Genomic DNA, 9,048 nt, shown 5'->3' with positions numbered 1-9,048 from the left:
GAGACCCTGTCTTTCCAAAAAGTTTTTTAAAAATTACCTGGATGTGGTGATGTGCGCTTGTGGCTCCAGCTACTCCAGAGGCTGAAGGGGGAGGATCGATTGAGCCCAGGAATTAGAGGATTCAATGAGCTGTTATCACGACACTGCACTCTAGCCCAGGCAACAGAGTGAGACCCTGTCTCTTAAAAAAAAAAAAAAAAATTGACGGGGTCCAGTGGCTCATGCCTGTAATCCCAGCACTTTGGGAGGCTGAGGCAGGCGGATCACAAGGTCCCCTTTTAGTAGGACGGGGTTTCACCATCCTAGCCCACATGGTAAAACCCCGTCTCTATTAAAAATACAAAATTTAGCTGGGTGTGGTGGCATGTGCCTGTAATCCCAGCTACTCAGGAGGCTGGGGCAGAAGAATAGTTTGAACCCAGGAGGCAGAGGTTGCAGTGAGCTGAGATCACACCACTGCACTCCAGCCTGGCAACAGAGCGAGACTCCTTCTCAAAAAAAAAAAAAAAAAAAATATATATATATATATATATATACACACACACACACACACACACACACAATATATGTATGTATACAGACACTGCCTTTCTGTTAGGTATTTGTCATTTGCCAAAACTAAATAAAAACAACCTGTGAGGTCAGTACTAAAATCTATACCAATTTACTCCCCCATCCTCCTCCTCATTCGTTGAGTGTTTAATAAAGCCAGCCGCTTTATCATTAAATTCTAAACCCAGCAGAAAGGTAGTATTTTAAATGCAGTCTTTGCCAGACACGGTGGCTCATGCCTGTAATCTCAGAACTTTGGGAGGCCGAGGTGGGTGGATCACTTGAGGTCAGGAGTTTGAGACCAGCCTGGCCAACATGGTGAAACCCCATCTCTACCAAAAAGACAAACATTAGCCGGGTGTGGTGGCGCACGCCTGCAGTCTCAGCTACTCAGGAGGCTGAGGCAGAAGGTTGCAGTGAGCCAAGATCACGCCGCTGCACAACTGCCTGGACGACAGATCGAGACTCTGTCTCAAATACATAAACAGATAAATAAATAAATGCCGTCTTTAAGGGACACTTAAAGAGTAATGGAGGGGAAGGAGCCCTGGGGTCACGGGCATAAGTTCTTCTCTGAATCTGTGTCCTTCTCTATCGGTGACAAAGTTGGATAATGAATGAGGCATAATTTTTTAAATCACTAAGCCTGCTATCTGAGCATCAATAAGGAGTTGGTATCCTTTTTGGGCCAAGTGGGCTGATGTAAACAGTATTACACAGGTTAACCCGGATACCTTTTTCTTTGAAAAAGGTTTCCCTTTGAAAATGGGGATTTGGGGAGGGCAGAGGAAAGGAGAAGGATGAACAATTAAGTGCCTAACTACACAGACCAGGGCGGCCTGCAGCCTCCCACATGCAGCTTTCCAGATCCAGGTGATGATCCTCATCATGCTGACACCAACAGGAAGGAATGGTGGATGTATCTTCTTTCTACTTCACCTCCCCACGCATCCTGTTTCCCAGGTTTGGAGGTCTGAGCCGGCCTTGTGCAAAAGCTCCTGTGCGAAGTCAAGTCCTGACTCCAGATCCTCTGTTCCTAGGGCGGCCGCAGCAGTGGGCTGCTTTGATGGAGGGTTAGCCTTTTCTCCAAAGCCCCGCAAGCCTGCCAGTGAACCAAGGCTACTGATGGGTCTACACTGAAGTCTCGCTGAGGACTCAGCCTGACCAGACTCATTAGATGGGATGGACCTTGGTTCATACACAGGCCACTTGCTCTGCACAAGCACCCCACCTTTTTTTTGAGACGGAGGAGTCTTGCTCTGTCACCAGGCTGGAGTGCAGTGGCAAGATCTTGGCTCACTGCAACCTCCACTTCCCGGGTTCAAATGATTCTCCTGCCTCAGCTTCCTGAGTAGCTGGGACTACAGGCGCATGCCACCACGCTCAGCTGTTTTTTGTGTTTTTAGTAGAGACGGGGTTTCACCATGTTGGCCAGGATGGTCTGGATCTCCTGACCTCATGATCCACCCACCTCGGCCTCCCAAAGTGCTGGGATTACAGGCGTGAGCCACAGTGCCCCGCCCTGCTACCCCACTTTCTGAAGCGAGACGAATTGGCAGTAAGTGAGTGATACCCTGTTCCCATCTAGAAACAACCAGCTACCCCACAGCCCCAAGGTCAGGGATGCTCAAGTGCTATTTATTCTGTTTCCCAGACATACAGCAGCTGGGCAGGGAGTCCGAGTAGGCTGTTGCGTCATGTGGTTCCATTCCAGATTTTTCCCTTTATTCCTCTCTCCAAGGCCCCATTGTGCAGATGCTAGTAATTCTCATGAAATGATACCAGGAGGTAAAGAAAGTTCCCTGGCTCCTCAGATATCCATCTGTGTGCAAGCAGACAGAGCACAGAAAAATCAGTCAAAGAATAACAAGGTTCCTAGTTCTGTGTGGGCTGAGCAAGAACAACAACAAAAAAAGAGTAACAAGGAGTGAAAAGTACTAAGAAGAAAAACAGCTGCACAGGAAAAGGGCAGTGAGTGTCACGGGTGCCTCCCACTGTCCTTTTGCCGAGGGCCTGTGGGTGAGGACAAGTGGGGAGATTGGGAGCCATCAGGTGCATGACCCAAGGGACTAGCTGATGTCAGAGTCCAGTAGATTAGGATTTGGCCCGCTGGATCCCTGTCAAACACTGGCCAATCATAACTGCACTTAGCCAACCCCAAACACGAGGGGGCCCTGGTGACAAGACATGACACTGCACCATCAGAGGTCACAGCAAGTGGCTTTGCTGAGGTGTCCACTTTACTCCTGCCCCAATGACCTCCCTTTCCTGATTGTTAGTCCCTTTCTTTCTCCAGGAAGTCCCTTCTCATCCCTGTTCATACCTTCATGTAACAAGCATTTATCATGCTAGTACTGTGAGCCACGCTTGTGCTGTGGTTACATCTGTGGATCAGACAGACAACAGTGCCTGACCTTGTCATTCTTCCATCCCTTAATTCCTTCCTTTCTCTCAGTCTGGCCAGGAAAAAAAAGGGTCTCCTAACAGAGAATATAGGAACATACTGCTGAAGAGTGACAGCCGACAAGAAATGAAAGCTGAATGATGAAAGATTAAAAAGAAAATTGTCAGGCCGAGCTCGGTGGCTCAAGCCTGTAATCCTAGCACTTTGGGAGGCCAAGGCGGGAGGATCATGAGGTCAGGAGTTCAAGACCAGCCTGGCCAAATAGTGAAACCCCATCTCTACTAAAAATACAAAAACTAGCCAGGTGTGGTGGCGGGTGTCTGTAATCCCAGCTACTCAAGAGTCTGAGAGGCAGGAGAATCGCTTGAGCCCAGGAGGCAGAGGTTGCAGTGAGCCGAGATTGCACCACTGCACTCCAGCCTGGGTGACAGAGCAAGACTTGGTCTCAACAAAAAAAAAAAGAAAGAAAGAAAAATGTCCTTCCCTGCTCCTGGCACCGGTCCGCCCGCCCTAGCCTGCTGGGCATGCTGTCTCTCAACAAGACCCGGTCTGCCCCAACCTGAGGTGCTGCTAGACCAGCTGCCCAAACAGGAAACCTTATATAATTCTGTAACCCTGACCTTGGGCCCTGAATCTTCCCTTTCTGTAAACAGTCCATTCAACCCAGGAAGACCTGCAGACCTGGCTGGGACACATTTTGAAAAACACACACATTGTTTAAAATGTTGAAAAAAAGTCCCTAGGTCTAAGAGGAAGTGATCTGTCTGACTCAACAGTAGAAATCACTTCATATAAAGTAATGGAACAAATGGAAATTTAATCCTAACAGATGTAACTGCCAGGGCAGTCACTTGTGTACATGGATGACTTGATTGCACCTGTTGGAAAAGCAGAGAAAAATGAGCCGTGAAATCTTGATCACATACCCTACTGGAAGCAACACCCCGTCCTTGCAAATTAGTAAGCCTGACGCTCTCAACTTCCTGGCTTCAACACGTGTGCCCTAGTTCTGTGCAGGTTATGACTCACCTGAGCTACTGGTCAAATGATTCTTACTCAGAGCCTTCGGTCTTTCATCTTCAGTGTTAAGTGGTCTAGGCACCTACTAGCCAAATGTCTACTTACTTTTTTTCTTTCTCATGCCTGTTTCCCAGTCTGTGATCTTTCAAGATATTTCCTTGAGGCCAGGCATGGTGGGTCAGGTCTGTAATCCCAGCACTTTGGGAGGCCAACGCGGGCGGATCACCTGAGGTCAGGAGTTCGAGACCAGCCTGCAAACGTGGAGAAACTCTGTCTCTACTAAAAATACAAAATTAGCTGGGCGTGGTGGCGCATGCCTGTAAGCCCAGCTACTCGAGAGGCTGAGGCAGGAGAAATGCTTGAACCTGGGAGGAGAGGTTGTGGTGAGCCGAGATCGCACCACTGCACTCCAGCTTGGGCAACAAGAGCAAAACTCTGTCTCAAAAAAAAAAAAAAAAAAGACATTCCCTTGAAATGACTGATTTTAGGCAACAACTGGAATTACAGATGGTAGCCTTCAACTTCTTATTTAACTTATTGCCAAACTTCAATAAAAGTCCAGATTAGAAGTTTTAGACCTCAGCCTCTGGCCCTGGGCCTTCTGAAATGATCTTCCAAACACCATTTGATTTCCGCTAATTTAGTTAATGAATGGAACTTTCTGAAGGGAGCAGTTACTTTGATCTGAACCCCCTTCCTAGGTTCCAGTTCACATAGCCAGAGGGAGACAGAACAGATGCCCTCTCCTCCTGCCCCTCCCCTCCTGCGTGGCCAGAGCAACCAGCTGCAATCATTCCTCTAAAACAGAGACAGCCGCAGAAAGCAATTCCCAACAGGAAGAAGGCAGGTTACAAATACTACTGTTGGCATTTTCATGGGTGTTTCCCCCACACAGAGATAAAAGCGTTGAGGTGAGGCTTTGAGGCACACTCTCTGGGTTGCTGGGCCTGCAGTCTGGAAATCCCAAGTAATCCTCGAAATAGGCTAACTGGAAGCCAGCAAGACAAATTAGAAGTGCTTCTGGCCTGAGAGAAAGGTGTCTGCATTCAAAGGACAACTTCAGATAAAAATGGAAAATGCCAGTCCCACCCTGCAGGAATCCTCAGTTTCCGGGCTGTTTATCCTCACTGCCTCAGTCCTACTCTTGTGGGTGACTGGGATGTGATGAAAGAGATCGCGTGGAAAAGGCTACTGCAGTTCTTGCTCTGTGTAACTCACCACCTTAAAAAACATGGCCTTAGCTGCTGCTTTAAAACAACGGCCGGGCCGCGGTGCCTCACGCCTGTAATCCTAGCACTTTGGGAGGCCTAGGTGGGTGGATCACCTGAGGTCAGGAGTTCAAGACCAGCCTGGCCATCATGGTGAAACCCCCATCTTTAAAAACAACAACAACAACGAGGCCGGGCGCGGTGGCTCACGCCTGTGATCCCAGCACTTTGGGAGGCCGCAGCGGGTGGATCATGAAGTCAGCAGATCGAGACCAGCTTGGCTAACATGGTGAAACCCTGTCTCTACTAAATATACAAAAAATTAGCCGGGCGTGGTGGCACAAGCCTGTAGTCCCAGCTACTCGGGAGGCTGAGGCAGGAGAACCGCTTGAACCCGGGAGGTGGAGGTTGCAGTGAGCCGAGATCGCGCCACTGCACTCCAGCCCGCCGACAGGGCGAGACACGCAAAAAAAAACCAAAACGAAAATCCCGAGCCCCAACCCAGAGATTTAACCCTGCAGCTAAGGGGAAGTTTTTGTTAAGGAGATAAGGTGAAAAACCAAGCCATTATGGGGCATGACTTCCACTGTTAAGCTTTCGGAAGACAAGTCCCGCAAAGACCTCCAACCCCTTCCAGCGCGCGACTTACCCTCTTAGCTGAGCCGCAGCTTGCAAAATACGGAAGTGATGTCCAGGTTTGGCCACAAGGGGACACTCGAGAGTAGGACTGCCCGCGGCAATGCTTTGTTTCTCCACTGACTTTTGGTTGGGAGGGAGGGAGGGAGGTGTGGGAGTGGTGGGGAAGATGCTGGCTTAAAAGAAAAAAGTCCATTTGTTCCCTGAAATTGTGCCACTTGCCCTTTTATAAGTTAAAGGTTGCCACGTTACCTGTTGCCAGGTTCCTGAGAGTGCTTGGGGAAAATGTGGGCGAGAGAGGCACAGCACAGTCCTTCGGCTTGGTAGGTTTCAAGCTCTTTAGACTGAGCTGGCGCTGACATTTGCAGGGCAGCCGCTGTGGATTGCCTGCGCATTGTTTGGTTGTAGTTCTAACAGAGGAGTGGCTGCTGTCTGACATCATTTCCAGGCATCAAGTGCCTGGGGCTTTTTTTTTTTTTTTTCTGTAATGACTCTAACTTTCTGATCCCTCCCTGCCTGGATTTTTATACAGTAGATGCACTGTGCAAAACAGCCTCCACTCAGGAAACCCAAGTTTTGAAGCAACGTCTTAAAACAACTTGGGTGCCTCTTTAAAAAAATAAAGTTGTGACTTTGAAACAAACCTTTCCTTTCTTCCTCCTTTCTGAGAACAATGTCGGGTTTGATCAGCAGCGCAGCCAGCGCTTTCTGAAAGATCTGCTCTTCCCAGAAGAGGCGGCTGCTATCAGTTGAATAGATCTCTAAGCCAGACATGCCGAGGCTTGGGGCATTTGTCTGGCATTAGGAAGTGTCTGGAATACCAGAAACTACCAACTGGCATGTCTTAGGACTACAGGAATTATTCACTCCCCTCCATCCCTCGTCCACTCCCCCTCCCCTCCCCATACACACACAAGCATACTTTTTTTTTACTTTAAGAAAAGTTGAGCGCGTCATCTTTGTGGTTTCCGTGGAGGATGTAACTGGGAGAGAAGACTGGAATGCCCCGTGCCTCCGAGGGTGGGGCGAGGATCCTGGCGTATGCCCCACCCCAACAGCCTCTGATCTCTGCCTTCTCCTCGCTGACCGCCACACTTTGGGTGGCCTGGAAATGTGAAGCTGTAAATATTTTGAAATAAGGTAGTGATTTTTCCACATGCACTTCGTTTTGTGGCATTTCTCTCCTTCTTCAATGTTTTAAAAGTTGCAGTGGTGCACCCCTTGTTGACCACTCCAAATTCATTCATTCACTGAACCTCTGGTGAGTTCTTGCAGAGTAAGGAGGGCCGTGCATGAAGGAGTCTCTGGTGGAAAGCATGGCGCATTAGTGGAGGAGGTGTTTAACAGAAAGTGTTTGCTGGCGTGGGGGGGGGCGGTAAATAAAGGTGGTTTGGGTTAATGGTCAGATGGGATTTGGAGCCCTGAGTACTCTTAACTCTGTTGCTGAATCTCTAGATGGGTTAGGGATGTCCGTTGCCTGCTCTGAGCGTTACATTTTCATCAGTCAAGTGGGGATAGTGGGATCTTTCTCATATGTGAGATCATGTCTATTTTTTAATTTTTTTTTATATTTATTTTTACTCCCAAGCTCAAGTGATCCTCCCACCTCAGCCTACAGAGTAGCTGGGACTTCAGGTGGGCACCACCATGACCAGCTAGTTTATTGTTCTTGTTTAGGGTTTTGTTTTTGGGTTTTGTTTTGTTTTGTTTTTGAGACAGAGTTTCACTCTTGCTGCTCAGGCTGGAGTGCAATAGCGCGATCTTGACTCTCCACAACCATCACCCCCCAGGTTCAAGGGATTTTCCTGCTTCAGCCTCCCAAGTAGCTGTGATTACAGGCATGCGTCACCATGCCAGGCTAATTTTGTATTTTTAGTAGAGATGGGGACGGGGTTTTTCAGGTTGGTCAGGCTGGTCTCGAACTCCTGACCTCAGGTGATCTGCCTGCTTCAGCCTCCCAAAGTGCTGGGATTACAACTGTGAGCCACCACTCCCACCACTGTTTGAATTTCTTTGAGACAAGGTCTCACTCTGTTGCCCAGGCTGGTATTGAACTCCTAGGCTAAAGTGATCCTCATGCCTCAGCCTCCCAAAGTGCTGGCATTACAGGTATGAGCCACCACACCCAGCCCCCATGTCCATTAAGTTCTTAGCACAAAGTAAGGATTTGCTGTCTGGCGATTAGGAAGATCTAATGGCATGTCACAGGTGTGGACTAAGTCTCATCTCATCATCTTTGTTGTTGCCCGGGTTTGTGCTTTTTTCCCAGTGAAGAACTCCAGCCAGACTGCTGATTTGTCTGGCATTTGTTGGAGAGCCCGGCTTGCATAACACATCACCACCAGGAGCAGGAGCCCCACGATGCACTGTTAAGTGCACCACTCTGGGGTCTACCCGGCTGGAAGCAGCAGCAGTAGACTTGTCTATTAGTCATTTTGTCCTCATCAGTGCCAGATGCTTTCCCAAGATGCCAGAACATTCACCATTGCTACCAGACAGCCTCGCTGGACCTCTTTCTCTGGCCTCCTTTTTTGGCTTCTTTCTTCAGCTGTTTAGCATCACTCTCTGTGGGACACCCCCCCCCAACTTTGCAAATTCTTTTCTAGGTTTCACTTGTTAGCATAAGCCATAAAAGCTCCAGTTTGAAAGAAATTTTGTCATCTAGTCCAGCCCCCATCAGCTGCTGGTACAATTGCTGTACCTTCCCAGCCAAAAGATGCACTGGCCTCTGCTTGAACAGGTTCAGGGACTGAGAACTCCCTCTGCTATGAGGTCCTCATATTCCATCTATGGACAATTAATGACTGGAGAATTATTATTTTTTTTTTTCTTTTTGAGACGGAGTCTTGCTCTGTCACCCAGGCTGGAGTGCAGTGGCTCGATGTTGGCTCACTGCAAACTCCACCTCCTGGGTTCAAGAACTTCTCCTCCCTCAGCCTACTGAGTAGCTGGGACTACAGGCCCGTGCCACCATGCTCAGATAATTTTTTTTGTATTTTTAATATTTTAGTGATGGGGTTTCAGTGTGTTGGTCAGGCTGACCTTTTGAGTTGCCTGCCTTGGTCTCCCAAAGTGCTGGGATTACAGGTGTGAGCCACCACGCCCGACAGAATTATTCTTGATGCCTCTCTGAGCTCTTACCTTTGTTGTTCCTTTGGGGACTTATACAAATACAAATGCCATCCTCTAAGCAAGAGCCCTCCAAATAATTGAAAACCCCTCTTTCTT

The 9,048-nt window shown here is 48.5% G+C and overlaps 1 protein-coding gene and 1 long non-coding RNA gene across 15 annotated transcripts in view; one reads left to right on the top strand and one right to left on the bottom strand.

Annotated features, from left to right (window-relative positions):
• DLGAP1 (DLG associated protein 1) overlaps positions 1-9,048 on the top strand; it is a 980,899-nt gene that overhangs the window by 870,470 nt on the left and 101,381 nt on the right. The window lies entirely within an intron of this gene.
• On the bottom strand, positions 2,170-6,064 carry LOC119469071. The gene is made up of 2 exons (XR_005197895.1): positions 5,834-6,064; positions 2,170-4,227 (listed from the first exon to the last, which is right to left on the bottom strand). It is a non-coding gene; the product is annotated as an uncharacterized LOC119469071 (long non-coding RNA).

This window comes from Cebus imitator, unplaced genomic scaffold (assembly GCF_001604975.1).
Source record: "Cebus imitator isolate Cc_AM_T3 unplaced genomic scaffold, Cebus_imitator-1.0 Scaffold565, whole genome shotgun sequence".
NCBI lineage: Eukaryota > Metazoa > Chordata > Mammalia > Primates > Cebidae > Cebus > Cebus imitator.
The sequence above is the reverse complement of the archived record's forward strand: the minus strand, read 5'-3'. Positions and strand labels throughout refer to the sequence as shown.